Source organism: Ambystoma mexicanum, chromosome 1q, assembly GCF_040938575.1.
Source record: "Ambystoma mexicanum isolate Mex_15411 chromosome 1q, UKY_AmexF1_1, whole genome shotgun sequence".
Taxonomy (NCBI): Eukaryota; Metazoa; Chordata; class Amphibia; order Caudata; family Ambystomatidae; genus Ambystoma; species Ambystoma mexicanum.
The window spans coordinates 355,917,006-355,934,162 of record NC_090922.1 but is presented as its reverse complement, the minus strand read 5'-3'; the positions used below and the strand labels follow the sequence as shown (position 1 = coordinate 355,934,162).

Genomic DNA, 17,157 nt, shown 5'->3' with positions numbered 1-17,157 from the left:
GGACATGGAGCTCCTGAAGGCCGTCCAATAATCCCTGGGTCTGCTGTTAAGGGGGAGCGTTTGGTTTTACTGCGTCTCCCTCCGCTAACATGTCGACATAATATTAAACCAATGATGTAGTGTAGGTGCTGCAACCGCTCGCCAAGCGCGCGCCACTAATGATCTAGCGACAGCAGAGGCCACGCCAACTAAGTGTTTTTCACTATATGACTTCGATTCCACCAATGCTAACAGCCAGGTCTCAGGAGCAAATGGGATCGGGTCTTCCACCATCCTCTCTATAACCTCTGCAACGGCAGCCCAAAAAGGTTAAATACGAGGGCAGGACCAGGCCACGTGAAAAAAATCGGCTGGGGTCTGTTGACATCTCTTGCAGTTCGGGGACCTAAGTGGGAACAATTTGTGCAGATAAAGAGGAGAGTAGTACAGCTGGTGTAGAAATTTAAAGTGGATCAGATGGAATCTATTGTTAACGGAGATTGATTTGGTCTGGGCAATAATGGAACCCCATTGGACCTCCGACAATGGCCGCGCCAGACCACCTTCCCATTTGGCCCTATATTAGGATGAGGGTGGGGACCCAAGTGACCGAGCCAGGCCATATAGGGATGAAATCACCTTTCTAGGGGATGTCGGGGCTATGGCATACTCCAGCACTGGGGATACCTGAGGTGTGTTTGTAGTCGGGCCACCTTGCCCTTAATACCTCTCGGAGGCGGAAGTATAGCAGCAGAGTAACTGGGGACCAGTCGCCCCTGACCTTAAGATCCTCCCATGTTATAAATTTGCGATGCGGTACCACATGTCCTAATGTGTAGATTTGCAGGTTATGAAGTGCTGAATAAAAATGTGCTCATATGTAAGAGGAATACCACAAACTCTGTATATGGCCATCAGGGGTGAGTAACTAGGTCCCAACCTGGACCACTTTGCTAATTGATCCCAAGCCTTGAGCGTAATCTCCAAGGGTTGAACCTCCGCCCTCAAGTGCCACTCCCGGACGGCCCATAGGAGGCCTCTGAGTTCATCAGACTGGGTAACAGATCTCTCGAGTCGTTAATGAGGGAAATTGTTTGTAGGGGACCACCACCAGGTTGAGTATTGGATCTGGGCTACAAGATAATAGGAAAAGGTTAGGAACCTTCAGGCCCCCCCTGGGAGTACGGGCAGCATATCGCGCGCAGAGAGATACAGGGTCGATTCCCAGCCCAAATCAGCTTGGACATCATTGACTTTATGCAATTCCAAAATGACACGGGTGGCCATTTCGGGACGTTATTGAAAATGTATAATAGTTTCAGCAGGATAACCATTTTGGATAAGGAAATACGGGCTGCTTGAGAAATAGGGAGATGTGTCCACTCTGTGTTCCAAGTGTTGCAGGGCCGTGCTATAATTCTCCTCGTATAGCCGAGTAGGGGAAGTGGACACCCGTATACCCATATAGCGGATTCCCCGCGGGCACCATGCGAAGGCCTCCCCAACATCCTGCGGGGTGACCCCTGTTGTGAGCGGGAGCACCTCTGATTTGGACCAGTTTATTTGTAGGCCAGATAGGGCTCCAAATGTGGAGATCTCCTCCATCATGGGGCGTAAATTGGTCCGAGGGTATTTTATGTACAACAACATATCGTCCGCATAGAGCGAGACGATGGATACATGTGAACGAATAGTCGCCCCCACGGTGGGAGTGGAATTCCCTCAGGGCACAAGCCACCGGCTCAATGGCCAATGCAAATAAGAGGGGGGGGGGGAGGACACCCTTGCCTAGCGCCACGAGTTGGATGAATAGGGGCTGACTGGATCCCATTAGTATAAACCAGAGCGTGCAGAGCTGTATAGAGAAGCCTGATCCAATATAGAAACGTGGTGCCAACGCCAGTGTGTCGGAGGACCTCCAACAGAAAAGGCCATTCGACAGAATCGAATGCCTTCTCCGCGTCCAACACTGCCACCGCAATAGGAATGTCAGGATTCACATTATGTATCAGGGTGAATAATCTCTGCAGATTGTTTTGAGTACATCGTCCTGGAATAAATCCTGCTTGGTCTGAAAGGATCAAGGCGGGCATGTTTCGCCAACTTTTTATTATCAGTATTTATCAGTGACAAAGGTCGATAGGACAAGCATTTTTTGGTGTCTTTATTAGACCTAAGCAGTGTTGTAACGAGGGCAGTGCGGCTGGGTTCCAGAAAGACCCCTGAGGAAGCCGCCTCCTCAAACATACTGCATAGATGGGGGATAAGCAGGTCGGGGTAGGCCTTGTATAGCTCAGCCCTAATACCATCCGTTTCCAGAGCCTTACCGTTTGTAAGCGAATTTATCACCTTACAGAGTTCATCCTCTGTGAGGGGATTGTTGAGGAGCACACCCAATCTTCGGATCTAGCCATCCCAGGGCACTCCTATCAAGGTATTGGGTGATATCATCATGCCCGCAGTACTATGGGCAGAATACAACCTCTCATAGTATTATCTCCCCTGCATTCCTAGTAGGCTCCCCCTCAGGGGGTTCCACTTCTAGTATGGGGTCTCCAAGCGGTGGTCCTGTCTAATGGCCCAAGCAAGGGTTCTACTTGGGCGGTCCCCCTCCCCATATCTCGCTGCCACAACAGGGTCACCTAAAAATCTTTCCTCCCCATCCATTAGAGACCGGATTTCCCGTCTTTTCGCTGACAGGTCGGCTTGAAGTGAGGGGAAGTCCATCCTGCCTGAAGGAGCTCCATATTTTTAATTTCTTTTTATTTAAGTGCAACGGCTCTGCAGATTCTTTTTCAGGACACCACCCTCCTGCAACATACACCTTGAAAGCCCTGCAAGTACACTTTAAAAGTTTCCCATACCACTCCCGGACTTGGGACGGATTCCTTATTCAACTGAAAGAATTCTGAAATGGCCTGATGCATATCCTCCCGAAATGCCACATCCTCAAGGGCCCGAGCCCAAAACCGCCATCTGAGTTGCTTAGGGGGGGAAGGTGGACCCTTGAATTTCACTAGAACTGGGGAGTGATCCGATAGGGTACGAGGGAGAATCACCGCCCCACCCGCCACACGTGCCAATCCTAGAGACATGTGAATATAATCAATCCTGGAGGAACTCCCATGTACACTAGAATGAAAAGTGAATTCCCGATCATAAGGGTGGTGCAATCACCAAATATCAAACAGGGAGTAATCTGATGCAATTGACTGCCATTTTTGAGCCGCTCGGGTGAGTGGCTTCTGGGCCGATGTGGACCTGTCTAGTGTCGAGGAAAGGGCTAGGTTAAAATCCCCCACCCAAATCACCCCATTCCCCGGGAATGTCCGTAGGTGTTACGAACATGTTTGAAAAAAAATCGGGGGAATCATAATTAGGGCCTTAAATGTTTATGAATAGGACAGGCCAGGCCGCGATTTCTCCAGCCACCAGGACAAACCTGCCCTCGTCATCAGACACCTGTCTATGCAGTTTAAATTCCAAAGAACGATATATGTAAATTGCAACACCCCGGGAGTGTGTAGAGTGGGAAGACCCGTACCTGTGGATACCCCAACCGGCCAAGGCAGGGAGTGTGTGCTCCTTCCCTAGGTGAGTCTCCTGTACACATAGGACATTAACATGGTGATTATTCACATAATTGGAGATGAGATGTGTCTTTTTCGCATTAGTGGGACCACGAATGTTCCATGTAAGCAAAGTGATGTCAGCATTTGCAGGAGCATAAAGCTCCTGAGGGAGAGTCACGTTATGACTGGACCAACAGTAATTGTATAATATGATGCCACAGGTGTATCATTTGGTGCAAGACAGTTGGGACACTTAACAAGATCACGCAGCGCATAAGACATTTTAGACCCAGAAGAAGATACCCTCCCACCCCGTCCCCCTAAACTAGGTACAGCAACACGGTTGCAATGATCCCTAACCACCCCCTACCCACGTCAGAAACACCAACTTACCGGCCACCGTATCCCACCCACCACCCACATAACATCAAACATAACGCTTTAACTCAATCAGGCGCCGCTGGGCAAGGGGGGAGCAGGCAGCCTCTGCGCCTCCCGTTGGCAAGAGGCACGATTACCACATACACTGTTTAGCTTAGTGTTACCGTCTTTAATGAAGGGGCTGGCCCATATCAAACTGTGCTCAGGGAGCCCCCGCACCAGGGAATCCGGGACCGGAACATGAGTGTGTAGAGAACAGGAGCCCTTTAGGTCTGGCTAGGTAGAGTGGTGAGGTGAGACACCCGGGTCCGGGATCTCCGAAGCAAATCTCTCCGCTGACTCAGGCGACGTGAAGAATACGGTTTTCCCCTCATGCTCCACCCCCGAGTTTGGCAGGGTACATCATTGAGTAACGTACGTTTTTCTTCCTAAGGGTATTTTTCGCCATTTAAGGGTTTCCGTAGATCCTGCACTTGTTGGCTGAAATCTGGTAACAGTCTGATTGTTGCCGAGCCCCACCGCAGAGTACCCTAGTCTCGTGCAGCTCGGAGCAGTGTATCCTGATCACGGCAATAGCAGGCAATTATAGCCCTCTCGGGGGCCCAAGGGGCAGGTCTGACCGCCAAAGACCGGTGAGCCGGCTCCACCATGAAGAAGTCTGCGACTGGTGGATTGACTAGGATCTCCCCCGAGTACATTTTCCACAAACGGCTCCATGTTGTCTGTTGGAATGGATTCCGCAACCCCTGTGATCCTTATGTTGTTTCTTCTCGACCTCCCCTCTAGGTCATCATTCTTGGCCACCACCTTTTTGACCGTTCGTTGTAAGGGTGCCACCTCTCATTGTAGTTCTGCTATTTTATCCTCACCAGCCCCAATCCGGTGTTCTGCTTCAGACATCCTGCCACAAAGCTTATCAATCTGAATTGCAGAAACATCTACTTTGCAAGTTAGTGCGTCTATCTTTGCACCCAGGTTGTCTGTGCTACTTTTTAACACAAGCAATGCTTGATTGAGGGTCGAGATGTCCAGTTGAGAGTGGACAGGGTAATCACCCTGTTGTGGGGGATCGGATCTGGCGTATTGGTAAATTTTTTACTGTCTCTTCTGATTCCCCATTTCTGGGGTGTCCCCACAGATTGATTGTATGTTGAGTGCCGGTAGCCCCACGGGCATCTGAGTCTAGAGAACTGGGGCTGCAGTGCGTATCGCAGATGGCAGTTAAGGACCGGTAATGCTAAATTCACAGGAAGCCATCGGGCTGAAACGGCTTGCGAAGCTTGCAGCGGGGTGGCGACTGAAAAAAGGGAGGCCAGCGCCAATGGAGCTCTGGGTGAGCTATAAGAAGTCAAGGGGCCAAGACCATGGATTTCATGCGCCGTTGTTATTAAGCAACTCCCGCTGGGACCAACCAGACTGTGGCGACAGGCGCCCCATCATTCACATTTCAATCGAGTTGTCTGCGTTGCGCCGGTTATCTAGGCGCAACATTTGGACCAGAAGACAAGGAAAACAGAGAGAAGGTCCAGCCCTAAGCACGTTCCTGAGATGGAGCGTTGTGGGCCATGGGCTATCTGACATGTCAAATGGGCCAGAAGGAACATGGTCCTCACATAATGGGGTTACCAGGTCTATATTTCCTCTCGTTCTGCGTGCCCCATGGGGCCAGGGGCGGAGGGCCGCCAAGTATGTAGTGGAGGTCCCGGCCTCCCAGTTCCCCAGTTAGGCGGGTAGGCAGACCACTTGTACCCCCGCTCTCCCCACAGCCCCCCCGACTCACTGCTTGCAGAAAGTTGATGTGGCGCCCGGAACCACCCGGCGTCTGGCCTTTGATGAGGATTCCGTTGCTGGAGTTCAATGCCCCCGCCTCTCCAGGCCCGCGGGGAGATCTCGGGCAGAGGAGAACGACCGCCATCCGGAGAAGCGCTGTTCCGCCCAGCACCTCAAGGTGAGAGCCCAGTCTTGGCCGTAGAGTTGGTCCGGCTGAATGGCATCCAGGCGGGGACTCAATGCGGCAAGTCGGCAACCAACACGTGGCTGCCCGGCCTCGGAGACCTGGCGCGGGACAAAGTATTCGGCGCACCGGTGTGCGGCCAGCGGGGAGCCGAGAGCCACAGTTCTCAGGATATCAGTCCCCGGGGGTAGCGGGCAACTGGCGCCCAACCCAGGGAGCAACCAAGCCGCAGGAAGCTTTCCGGCACCTCACCAGGCAGGAGATGAAGCGGCAGTGATTCGTCCCAAACAAGTATGGTGACCGTTATGGGGGATGGGGCGGTCACTAACAAGGCCCGAAATCTCAAGCGCCACACACTCCCCAAGTTCCCGGCTGGTGGCAAAGTAAGCTGCAGGTGTTCCGACACAATATTCCCAGCTCCTCTAGAACAGCAACACAGCCAAAATGCAGGATTTTAAACCATAAATCTGAGCCTCTGCCGGGAGCACTCTCAGGCTGCGGCCATTGTGCAAGCCGTGCAACAGAGCCCCCCCTACCTTGCATACTTTTCATATATAAATAGGTCTGACCCTTTAAATCGCAGAACATTCTATTTGACTGGAGTACCAACACTTTCAGCTCAGGGATTTGACCAAGGAGACTCCTTACTCAACTAAGGTGCCGAATGGATTAGACCCAACATATATGCATTGTAATCATTTGTGCAACATCTGGTTGAAGTAAAGAGACTACTGGGTGCGTCAGACCTCAGATCCGATACCATTTACACTTTTTGGGCCCACACTGGCCTAGCTGAAGGTTTGTTAGCTATTATATTTAGAACCCAACCCCCAAGTTGATGCTAATATCCAAGTTCAATGAGAAATTCCTATTATTTCACCAAATAAAGTAACAACCAAATCCTCTTTAATGTTATCAAACAGTGCTTAGCTACCTTTATCAGTAACTCAACCAAAAACTGTTCCATCTGGTAAATCTAATAAAATAAACCATATTAGTTTCACATGATATGGTCATCCCACGCTGTTTGCAACTCGATTTGCGGACCCAACCATAATCAGGATCATGTTTCTGTCTCAGATTTATTCTCTTTCCTTGTTGTTTCATGGAACTCAAATGTATTTGGGAACTGAAAGTATGGCCCAGGCATGTACCCTGTGTTAATCGGCATAAAGCTAATGTCCAAGACTGAGTGGATTGCCAATTTTTTGGATCGGTATGATTCTGATCGGCATGGGACTACATTAGAAGTTGTAAATGACCCGAGCATTCTGACTGATTCTGCAGCCAAAAGGTTGGGGAAAATGTTTAGTATATGTGATGAATCAGTGATAATTCCTCCCAGAAACCTGGTCTGGGACCCTCCTCATGTGGCCAGGCAAAGGCAGACGCTTCCTGATACAGACCCAGGGGGTGGGAGAGATGAAGTACTGCACGAGGATCAAACAGGGGTGGGGGCGGGAAACAGACCAGGAAGACTGGGAAACTCCCCTGTTTAACTTTCCCCATAAACCCACACTATTAATGGCTGTTTGCCTAACTGCAGAAGTTGAAATAAACACCTTTGTTGAAGGGGATTACAAATCCTATAATCCCAGAAGTACTGGGACGAGGAACAGGGCTGAAGAGGCCTGCAGTTGCAGTAGTGAGGCAATTAAGCCTAACAGCCCACACCTGAGAGAACCTGGGAGGCATAAAAGGCCCCCTCGGGTGCAGACAAATGGAAGGAGAGAAAGGTACCGGAACTGTGACTGGAAAGCAAGTTGTAGCAGTAGTAGCCGAAGGAAGAAGGCACAAGGCTGGAAAACCAAGCAGAAGTGGGAGAACAAGAGGGATGCCGGAACGTGGAGACAGCAGATTTCACCTGCTTGCTCTGAGAGGGTCCTGTTCCCCCAAACTCTGAAGTGCAGAGGCTAGAGACCGAGTCGAGGAGCAGTTGTCAAGCCGCAGGTCTCAGGACCGAGAGAGGTTCCATAAACATGTGGCAGGACTGGAGAAACCTGTACAGAGGAAGGGCGTGCATCCCTAAGAAGCCAGAAGCAGTAAAAGTTTTGGCAGAAGGTGTGGAAGCAGTCTGACCCGCAGAGCAAGTGTCAAAGAAGCCGGTGAGTGAAGCACAGCGGTCTAACACCTTGCACAAGCATTGCCAGTAGCAGTATCCAGTTCCCTGTTCACTCACATAGGATTCAAAGCAAGTAGAAGTTGTTCATTGAACCCGAAATACCCAAACAATAGAAATGTAGCACTTGTGTATAACGTGAAAGTCATTTTGCTCGCGTGAGAAGCCAATGTTGTTTAAACCCATTGTTCAATCTTTAAAAGACTGTTACTATCTAAAGGAGTGGTTTGGTGTCACTAATTGAGAGGAGTGAACATTGCAAGGACTGTTACCGAATGCCTAACATTGATAACACCATTGTTGAAACCTTCAACGTGTGAAAATTACATTAAGAAGTGGCTGCGTGTACCTAATTGGGATTCCGAAAGGAGGACTGAACTTTCACAGGAATACAATTTCATACCAATCTTTAAACTTTAAAGACTACATCAAAGATGGGTTGTGTGTGCCTACTTGTGATTCCTAAACAAAGACTCAACTCTATTCTTTGTTCTAACGTGGAATACATTTTATATAGAAGTTAAAGTATATACATTACTGAAGAAGAGAACAAGCATTGCCCAAGCCAAGAGTCTCCCCATATTGAGAGTGAAATCAGCCTTTCTCAAAGCTAGGAAGCAATCTAACTATACTGTGAAGTTTATAACAATTAATTTGGCCTAAGAGACAAGTGTACAAGCATTACCTGAAGGTAAGAGAGTGGTACCAAGGCTTCTGGGTAATTACTTGGGCTCAGAGGGTTGGGGAAGGGAAACTGGCTGCTTGTAAAGTCAATTTTGAAGTTGATACAACCTGTAGTGCGAGAGACTGTGGAAGACAGAGAGAAGGGGGTCTTAAAAGGCATGCCCAGGTTGTTATTGTGGCATACAGACAAGAGAGGCAAATAGGTTGCCCCTTTTGAAGAGAGTTATTCAGAGGAAGAGTGACTTGCCTATTTGAAGGTGTTGAAGTACTTTGAAGTGTATCTTGTCGAAGCCTATCTAGAAAGACAAATCACTGAAGCTGTGGTAGTAGTCGAAAGTACTGAAGCTGTGGTGGTATATCTGGTTGTCAGTAGGTGCAACATTGTAGTAGTCTAAACAAGGAACAAGTTACTTACCTGTAACTGTTGTTCTCCAGCATGGGTCTGGCATGGATTCACATGCTCATGAATATTCCCCGTTGTCAGGCCGGGAATCCTCGGTATAGAAAAAAATCAGTATCAGTTTCGTTTCTGATCTGTCTTTCTTAGTAGTAACCAATCACTGGTCTCTGGGTCATACTGCCCCCAGCCAATGACTGCCCTCTCCCTAAGCCCCGCCTCTGGCAGCCATCCTCAGATTTGGTAGCACGTAAAGTGGCAGTATTACCAAGTGAAGAGCCGCAGAGGGGTAGGCGGGAGTGTTCGCATGTGAATCCATGCCAGACCCCTGCTGGAGAACAACAGTTACAGGTAAGTAACTTGTTCCTTCTCCAGCATGGGGTCTGGCATGGATTCACATGCTCATGAATAAGAGAATACATAGCAGTACACACATGCACAACCACGGGAGGTGGCAACAGGCTCAACATTAAGCAATACAACAACTCAACATTAAGCATCTCTTACCTCCTCACCAGGCTCACCTTAGGCGAACAGGTTGCGCAGCACTGCTTGGCCGACCCTGGACTCCTCCCTGGAGTCCCGATCGACGCAGTAGAATCTTGTGAAGGTGTGCGTTGACCTCCACGTCGCAGCCCTGCAGATGTCCAGCAGGGGCACACCAGACAGGAACGCCGTGGTAGCAGCGATCGCTCTGGTCGAATGGGCTCTCGGACGGCCGGGCAGCGGTCGGTTTGCTAACCGGTGACAGTGCATGATGCAGCCGGAGAGCCATCTGGAAATGAAGTCTTCGAGAGATCCTTCCCTTGATTCACAGTCCCAAAGTTCACAAACAGATGTGACGTCTTCCGAAAACTCTTTGTGCGGTCCACGTAGAACTTCAGCGCTCCAGCTACATCCAGCGAGTGCAAAGTCCTCTCGACCGGCGACGAAGGCGACGGGAAGAAAACTGGCAACACCAAGGGCTCCTTGAGGTGGAAGTCCGATGGCACCTTGGGCATAAAGGAGGGGTGTGTCCTCAGCACCACCCTCGTGTCATGAAAAGTCAAGTATGGAGGCTTCCAAGATAGGGCCTGGATCTCTCCCACTCGTCGTGCGGAGGTGATGGCCACGAGGAAAGCGGTCTTCCATGACAGGAACTTCAAAGGCGCCGAATGCATAGGCTCGAATGGGGCCCCCATGAGCCTGGTCAGCACCACATTAAGCTCCCACGCCGGGGCAGGAACCTTCACCGGCGGGAATGATCGGAATAGTCCCTTCATGAATTCTTTCACCAGGCGATGACACCACAAGGACGCCCGTCCCGTAGTCCTGGTATATCGGGAGATGGCAGCCAGATGTATTTTTATGGAGGCGTGGGCCAGCCCAGCTTTGGCCAGCAACAGTAAGTACGGCAGCACTTGAGGGGCCGTAATCCGCAGAGGGTTAATCTTCTGTGCACGGCACCAGACAGAGAACCTCTTCCATTTATGTCCGTAGCACTTGAGAGTTGAGGACGCCCTGGCCTTTGCAAGAACCTCTCTGCAGTCGGCCGGGATGTCGTACCCTCCAAACTCTAGTGCTGCAGGAGCCAGGGCTGCAAATTCAGCGACTCCGGGTTGTGGTGAAGAATGGCGCCTCCTTCCCTGGAGAGAAGGTCTTCGTCCGTCGGCAGCTTGACTGGTGTGGACGTTGACAAGTCCAGAAGGTCCGGGAACCAGATCTGTCTCGGCCACGCCGGTGCGACGAGGATCATCCTGCACCGGGACCTCTTGAGCTGGTTGATGAGCCGAAGCAGCAACGGCAGCGGAGGGAACGCATAAAGAAATAGGCCGTCCCAGGGGAACGAGAAAGCATCGTCCATGCTCCTCGGCTGGGGGAACCTGCTGGCGAACCTCCGGCACTTGGAATTCGTCGCCGTCGCGAAGAGATCGATTTGGGGTTCGCCCCATCGTCGGAAGAGTCGATCCACTTGATCCTGGCGTAGTTCCCACTCGTGGCACGAGCGCAGCTCCCTGCTGAGTGAGTCGGCGATTGTGTTTTTTATTCCTGCCAGATGAAGAGGCACCAGCAACATCCCTTGGGCGACGGCCCAATGCCACAAATCCTGGGCTTCCTTGGATAGGGCCGGGGACCTGGTTCCGCCCGGCTTCCGGATGTAGAACATCGTGGTGGTGTTGTCGGTGAAGATCCTCACCACCTTGCCCTTGAGGGACGGAAGAAAGGACCTGAGGGCCCAGAACACTGCGCAGAGCTCCAAGATGTTGATGTGGAGTGACTTCTCCTCCGGGAGCCAAAGGCCTCTTGCGTGAAGATCTCCGGAGTGCGCTCCCCAACCTTCCAGGGAGGCGTCCGTCGTCACCGTCACCTGGTGAGCTGGGGTCTGAAAGTCCGTGCCCGCCGACAGATAGGAGCAGGTACCCCACCACCGCATCGCCTGACAGAACGTCTCGTTGAGAGGGATCCTGTCCTCGAAGCTGCCTGTCGACTGGACCCAGCGGGCGTCGAGGAACTCTTGTAAGGGGCGCATCCGAAGCCTGCAAAGGCACACCAGATAAATGCAGGAGGACATCATCCCGAGGAGGGATTTGATAGATCTTACCCTGGCCATGTCCGTGGCCAGCAGACGATGCACCTTGCCCAGAATGGTCCTGGTCCTTTCCTCCGACAGCGAGGCCAGCCGCGCCACTGTGTCGAGCTTGGCTCCCAGAAACAGGGCGACTTGCGACGGAACTAGGTGGGATTTTGGAAAGTTGATGGAGAATCCCAGGTCCGTGAGCAGCTGGACGGTCTTCGCAGTGTGCTCCACGGCGAGCTCCCTTTTCCTTGCCCGGATGAGCCAGTCGTCCAGGTAGGGGTAGACGTGGATCCCCTGTAGGCGCAGCCGTGCCGCCACCGGTGCGAGGCACTTGGTGAACACCCTGGGTGCCGACTTTAATCCGAACGGGAGGGCCTTGAACTGGTAGTGCCGCCCTTGGACCACGAACCTGAGGAACTTTCGGTGTCTTTTTAGAATGGGGATGTGGAAGTACGCATCCTCCAAGTCCAACGACGACAGGAAATCGCCCTCCTCCAGCTGTCCCAGCACGTGCTGGAGGGTGACCATACGGAACTTCTGTGCCTTGATGTACTTGTTCAGTCGTCGCAGGTCCAGGATGGGGCGCAATCCTCCTGTCTTCTTTTTTACGAGGAAGTACCTTGAGTAAACTCCAGAGCCCCGAAGCCTCTTTGGGACAAGCTCGATGGCACCCTTCTTGAGCATCGCCCTTACTTCCAACAGTAGTTGAGGGACGTGATTTTCCTTCCTGGCCACGGGTGGAACGCGAGGGCACTTCTTCTGAAACTCGAGGGCGTACCCTTGGGCCAGGGCATCCAGCACCCAACGGTCGGTGGAGATGGACTCCCACACGCTGACGAACCTCGCCAGCCGGTCTCCCACCGGGGTGCTTCGGCGGGGGCCCGACCCCACGGTCGGTTCAATCTTGTTTGGAGGGCGCCTTGCCTCCTTGACCTCCCTGTCCACGACGACGGGCACCACCTGACTTGCCGCATCCCCTGTAGGCTTCCTGGGACGAAGATCTTGCCGCTTGGCGGTACGTGGAGGAGCCACTGCCGGATCCCTTGGAGGCACCTTGTCTGCCTCCAGAGCTCCGAAAAGACGGCCGTCGTTGTTGGAGCACTCCCAGTGCCCGGGCAGTCTCTGCGTCTGTCTTGATGGCCTCAAGGGACTCATCAACCGCCTTCCCAAACAAGTTGTTCCCGTCGAAGGGCATGTCTAAAACCTTGGTTTGTACGTCCTGGCGGAAATCCGTGGCCTTGAGCCATCCTCGTCGTCTCAAGCAAACGCCGGTGCCCAACTGACGGAAACCGGTGTCAGCGATATCCGTTGCCACCGTGATGGCATGGTCCGAAGCAATCTCACCCTCCTGTAGGATTTCAAGGGCCTCAGCCCTTTTGGCATCCGGAAGGAAGTCCAACAGAGGGGCGATTTTGAACCACAACTCCCTGTCGTAGCGTGCTACCATAGCCAGGGCGTTGGCCGCCTTGATAGTCGTTGCGGATGAGATGATCCGTCGTCCCATCGTGTCCAGCTTCCTGCCCTCGCCGTCCGGCGGGGAAGATGATGGCGAGGCCGATGCCGCCCCAGCTTTCTTCTTTGCCGCCGCCGAGACGACCGAATCCGGGGTAGGTTGCGCCCGAAGGCACAAGGGGGCAGCGTCGAGGACCCGGTACTTCTTCTCGTACCGGTCCCTCTTTGCCGGCGCCGTGGCAGGGTTCTTGAGGAGGGCGAGCCCCTCATCCCAGATGTTATCAAGATGCGGTACGGCGAGGACCGTCTTCCTTTTAGCCTTGCGTCGATGGTAAATGAATCCTTCCTTCCTTCTTCTCTTCTGGGCAGAGCTGGAAGAGCTTGGATGCCCTGGAAATCATGGCATGAAAGGATCCAATCTCGTCGGGCGGGGACGCCCAAGCAGGGGGCGACGGGGGACACGTCCCATCGTCGCCTCAGTCGTCATCTGTACCTGTCGTAGCCGTGTCCGTGCCTGTATCATCCCCGTGGGTAGTAGACTGGGGGGAAGGCAGAGCAGGCCGCAGAGGTGGGAGAGGAGGCCTAGGATGCGTCCTCCTCCTCTTATGCGGTGGACTTTCCGAAGGTCCTGGCTCCGGTTCCCCCGTCGGGTCCGGCTCAGGTACCTCTGTCGGGGGGAGGGGCAACCTTGTCCTTATCTCCGAGCATAAGGACTGAATCGATGACAAAATGGCCGCTGAAGTGTCTTGCGGCGCCGGAAACGACGGGCGCGAGGGCTCTTGAGGAGCCTTGTCGGCAACACCGTCGCTCTCGTCGTCACCCTCGTCGGGATCCCTCGCGATGGGCTGGGCCTCTTCCACGACTTCGATGAGCTCTTCAGAGGTCGTGTCCGTATCCACGATGGCCACCAGCCCCTCCCCCACCTTTTCCAACGAGGACTTCGTGGGGGTCTTCTCAATGGGCCTGAAAGACGACTCCCTCCGCGGTGGCAGGGAGACTCTGGGTCCTGAGGTTGCCTCCACTGGTGTAGCCTCCACAGGCTGAACCAGGGCCGCGACGACATCCTCAATCGAGGTTTTAGCAGGGTGAATTAAGGCCATCGTCACCTTCTGTACGCCTGGGGCCTTCACCTTGGGGGGAGGGTCCGAGCCTCGCTCCCCCTCTGCCGGAATCTTCGAGATCGACCGTGGCCTCTCCAGAAGCTTCGCCGGGTTCTCGAACTTCCTCTTACCCGAGCCAGAGCGTTGGCTCGTGGTTGATGGCGCCAGGGAGGATGCGCCCTGCCTGGCAGCCAAGGAGCCCGACCGTTCGGCGCTCTCGGTGCCCGCGGACTCGCGGTGCTTAGCCTTTTGTTGGGCCCCCGTCGCCGGGGCGCCCTCACAGGACTTAGAAGACCGCTCAGACTTCTTTTTCCTCTTCTCGCCGGACGGGCTCTTCCCTTCCAGCCAGTTGGCGAGACGGAGGTGGCGATCCTTCATGGTCCGCTCCGACATGTTCCCACAAAACGCACAGGCCTTCTCCGTGTGCGTCTTGTCCTCATGGAGACAGTAGAGGCATAACGAATGCTCGTCCTCCTTGAAAACATTCTGAAGCTGGCATCCAGGGCAGGTCCTGAACAGCTTGCCGGGCGTCGAGCTTCCTTTCTCCTGGGCCATGTCCGGGGTAGACCTCGGAACTTCTGGAATCCTCCAAAAGCGTAACTCGACGAAATCTTCATCCTTGAGGGGCATAGAAAACTCTGAAACGGATCCCTGTTCATCGGATGTAGAAGCGGTGGAGCTTGAGGCTCTATTTAACCGAAAAATGAGAGAAATCTACTGAAAAAGCGCGAAAACGCAGCAAAAGCTCGAGAGCTACAGCACGAGGACTCCCAACACTTCAACGTGCGGTAAAAATCTGAGAATGGCTGCCAGAGGCGGGGCTTAGGGAGAGGGCAGTCATTGGCTGGGGGCAGTATGACCCAGAGACCAGTGATTGGTTACTACTAAGAAAGACAGATCAGAAACGAAACTGATACTGATTTTTTCTATACCGAGGATTCCCGGCCTGACGACGGGGAATATTCATGAGCATGTGAATCCATGCCAGACCCCATGCTGGAGAAACTGGAGTACGGTGAGACAAATGTGACTGTGCTCGTAGTGAATCAAGTAGGAGTGAATTTGTTGAAGTGGAAGCAGCAGAACTGTGAAGTCATCCTGACAAATATACCATTGTAAATTCCAAAACTGTAACTAAGAAAATACTAACTGTTAACCAAGAACTGTGTATCCCTGGAAGTTGTGGATGTTGCATTTCTTTTGAACTGTGGCAAGTCTTAAGAGGTGACAAAGCATTGTGGCTGGGATTACCAATGTTGCTATTTGGTGGAAGTGGAAAGTGGATAGTTCACCAAGAAGAAGAGATATGCTATCATTGGAACTTTGGTTAACAGACCTTTACATTGACTTTGAAATATCAAGAACTGATCTGAGATATTTATTTCTTTGGTTGAACACCAACAGAATTGACCTTGAATCCTGGGGAAGGGAAATCGCCCAGGACATTAGAGGTTTATTCGGAGTCTGTGAATGTTGGTTGTGCTGCGTTGTATTTCCATATATGTTCTTTGTGCCTTTGTTGCTTAGTGTAAGGGTCAGTTATCCTGTGTTAGAGTGTTTCCCTTTAGCTTTGGTTGGACAGGGTAATCCTCGACACAGTAGGAACACTGAGGCATTTTGAACATATGTATTTTTAAGAATAAAATGGCATAGGCTGATAAATCATCAAACAGTTGTCCGCCTCACATTACTGACACCTCACATATACCAGACATTTCTTTGGCTATTCACAAACAAGCCTTTAATAGAAACCCATCTCCTGATGTTATCCCTGCAGAACTCAGTTACAATCTTTGGTAGAAGCTGAAAATATTTTGTCAGTGTCCAATTAGGTTTCCGTAAAGGCTTAGAAATGGATAAACAGGTATTGGATCTGTATTTAATCATTTCTAATGCGCTATATATAAAAAAAGACAATATTTACTTAGCCTTCAAGGATCTGAAAACTGCCTTTGATAAAGTGAAGAGTCAAACTCTGGAGCTGTTTTCAGGATTTGAATTGCCCGGAAGACTTGGTGAGAGAACTAGCCTCGCCAACTCATAATACAAGGCCTGTGTATGCTCAGGTAGCGGAAGACCTTGTTCTCCTTGGTTTCCAGCTAAAACTGGTGTGAGGGAGGGTTGTGTCCTTGCCCCTTCATTGTTTTCTGCATGTATTAATATAGCCTTATTGAATGAGTAAGGGAACATTGTCGCAGGATAATGACCCGCCACGCCGAGAGCCATAAAGTTGGGGAAGGGTCTATATCCCAAGCAAGGACCCCTCACGTTCTCTAAGGCTGTTTGCACAAAAATAAGCAATACATGCTTTGGGGTTTTTGTGGTGAAACACTTGTGTATGGGCGTGATACAAATAAAATATCATATAAGTCAAAATGCTACTTTGAGTCCGATTAAAGTAAATAGACAAACTGAGTTAGTCATTTAATGTCTTTTACTTTTGTAATATTCAACTGTGGTTGTCTTCATACATTAAGCATTTAAATTGCAAACTTAGTTATACTGGAGGGGGTTTAACTTGAGAATACATTAGGTGTCATGTAATTATTTGTATATAAAAAAAAGTTAAGTATTCTCCCATGTTTTAGCTTTCTCTTTGTTGTGTTAAATAGAATGTTGCAGCAGTATAAGAAAGCTCCTCCCAGAGAGGAAGTGTCTTGTTGAAAAATACTTTTGGTCTGGAAAGTGCATTATTGCTTCTGTCTCTGCTTTTGAAGACAGAATGTTCAGAATACAGTCAATACTAATAGCTATTGACTGCTCTCTTAACATACTCACTGGCTGACCTGAAGTCAATAACTCCATGTGATAATAGATCATATGAAACGTCACTGTGTTGTGGAGCGGATGTCCTCTGCTTTGGTAATTTGAACGTTCTGGTTCTCATGTACACAAAAGACGCACAGTGTTAGAGAGAACCGCTATTTCACTTCAGAGTCTGCTTAATGCATATTGTGAATGT

General features: G+C 51.3%; 1 protein-coding gene across 9 annotated transcripts in view; it reads right to left on the bottom strand.

The window, feature by feature from the left end:
- CYLD (CYLD lysine 63 deubiquitinase) overlaps window positions 1-17,157 on the bottom strand; it is a 1,796,774-nt gene that overhangs the window by 1,233,836 nt on the left and 545,781 nt on the right. The gene's annotated exons all lie outside the window — the stretch shown is intronic.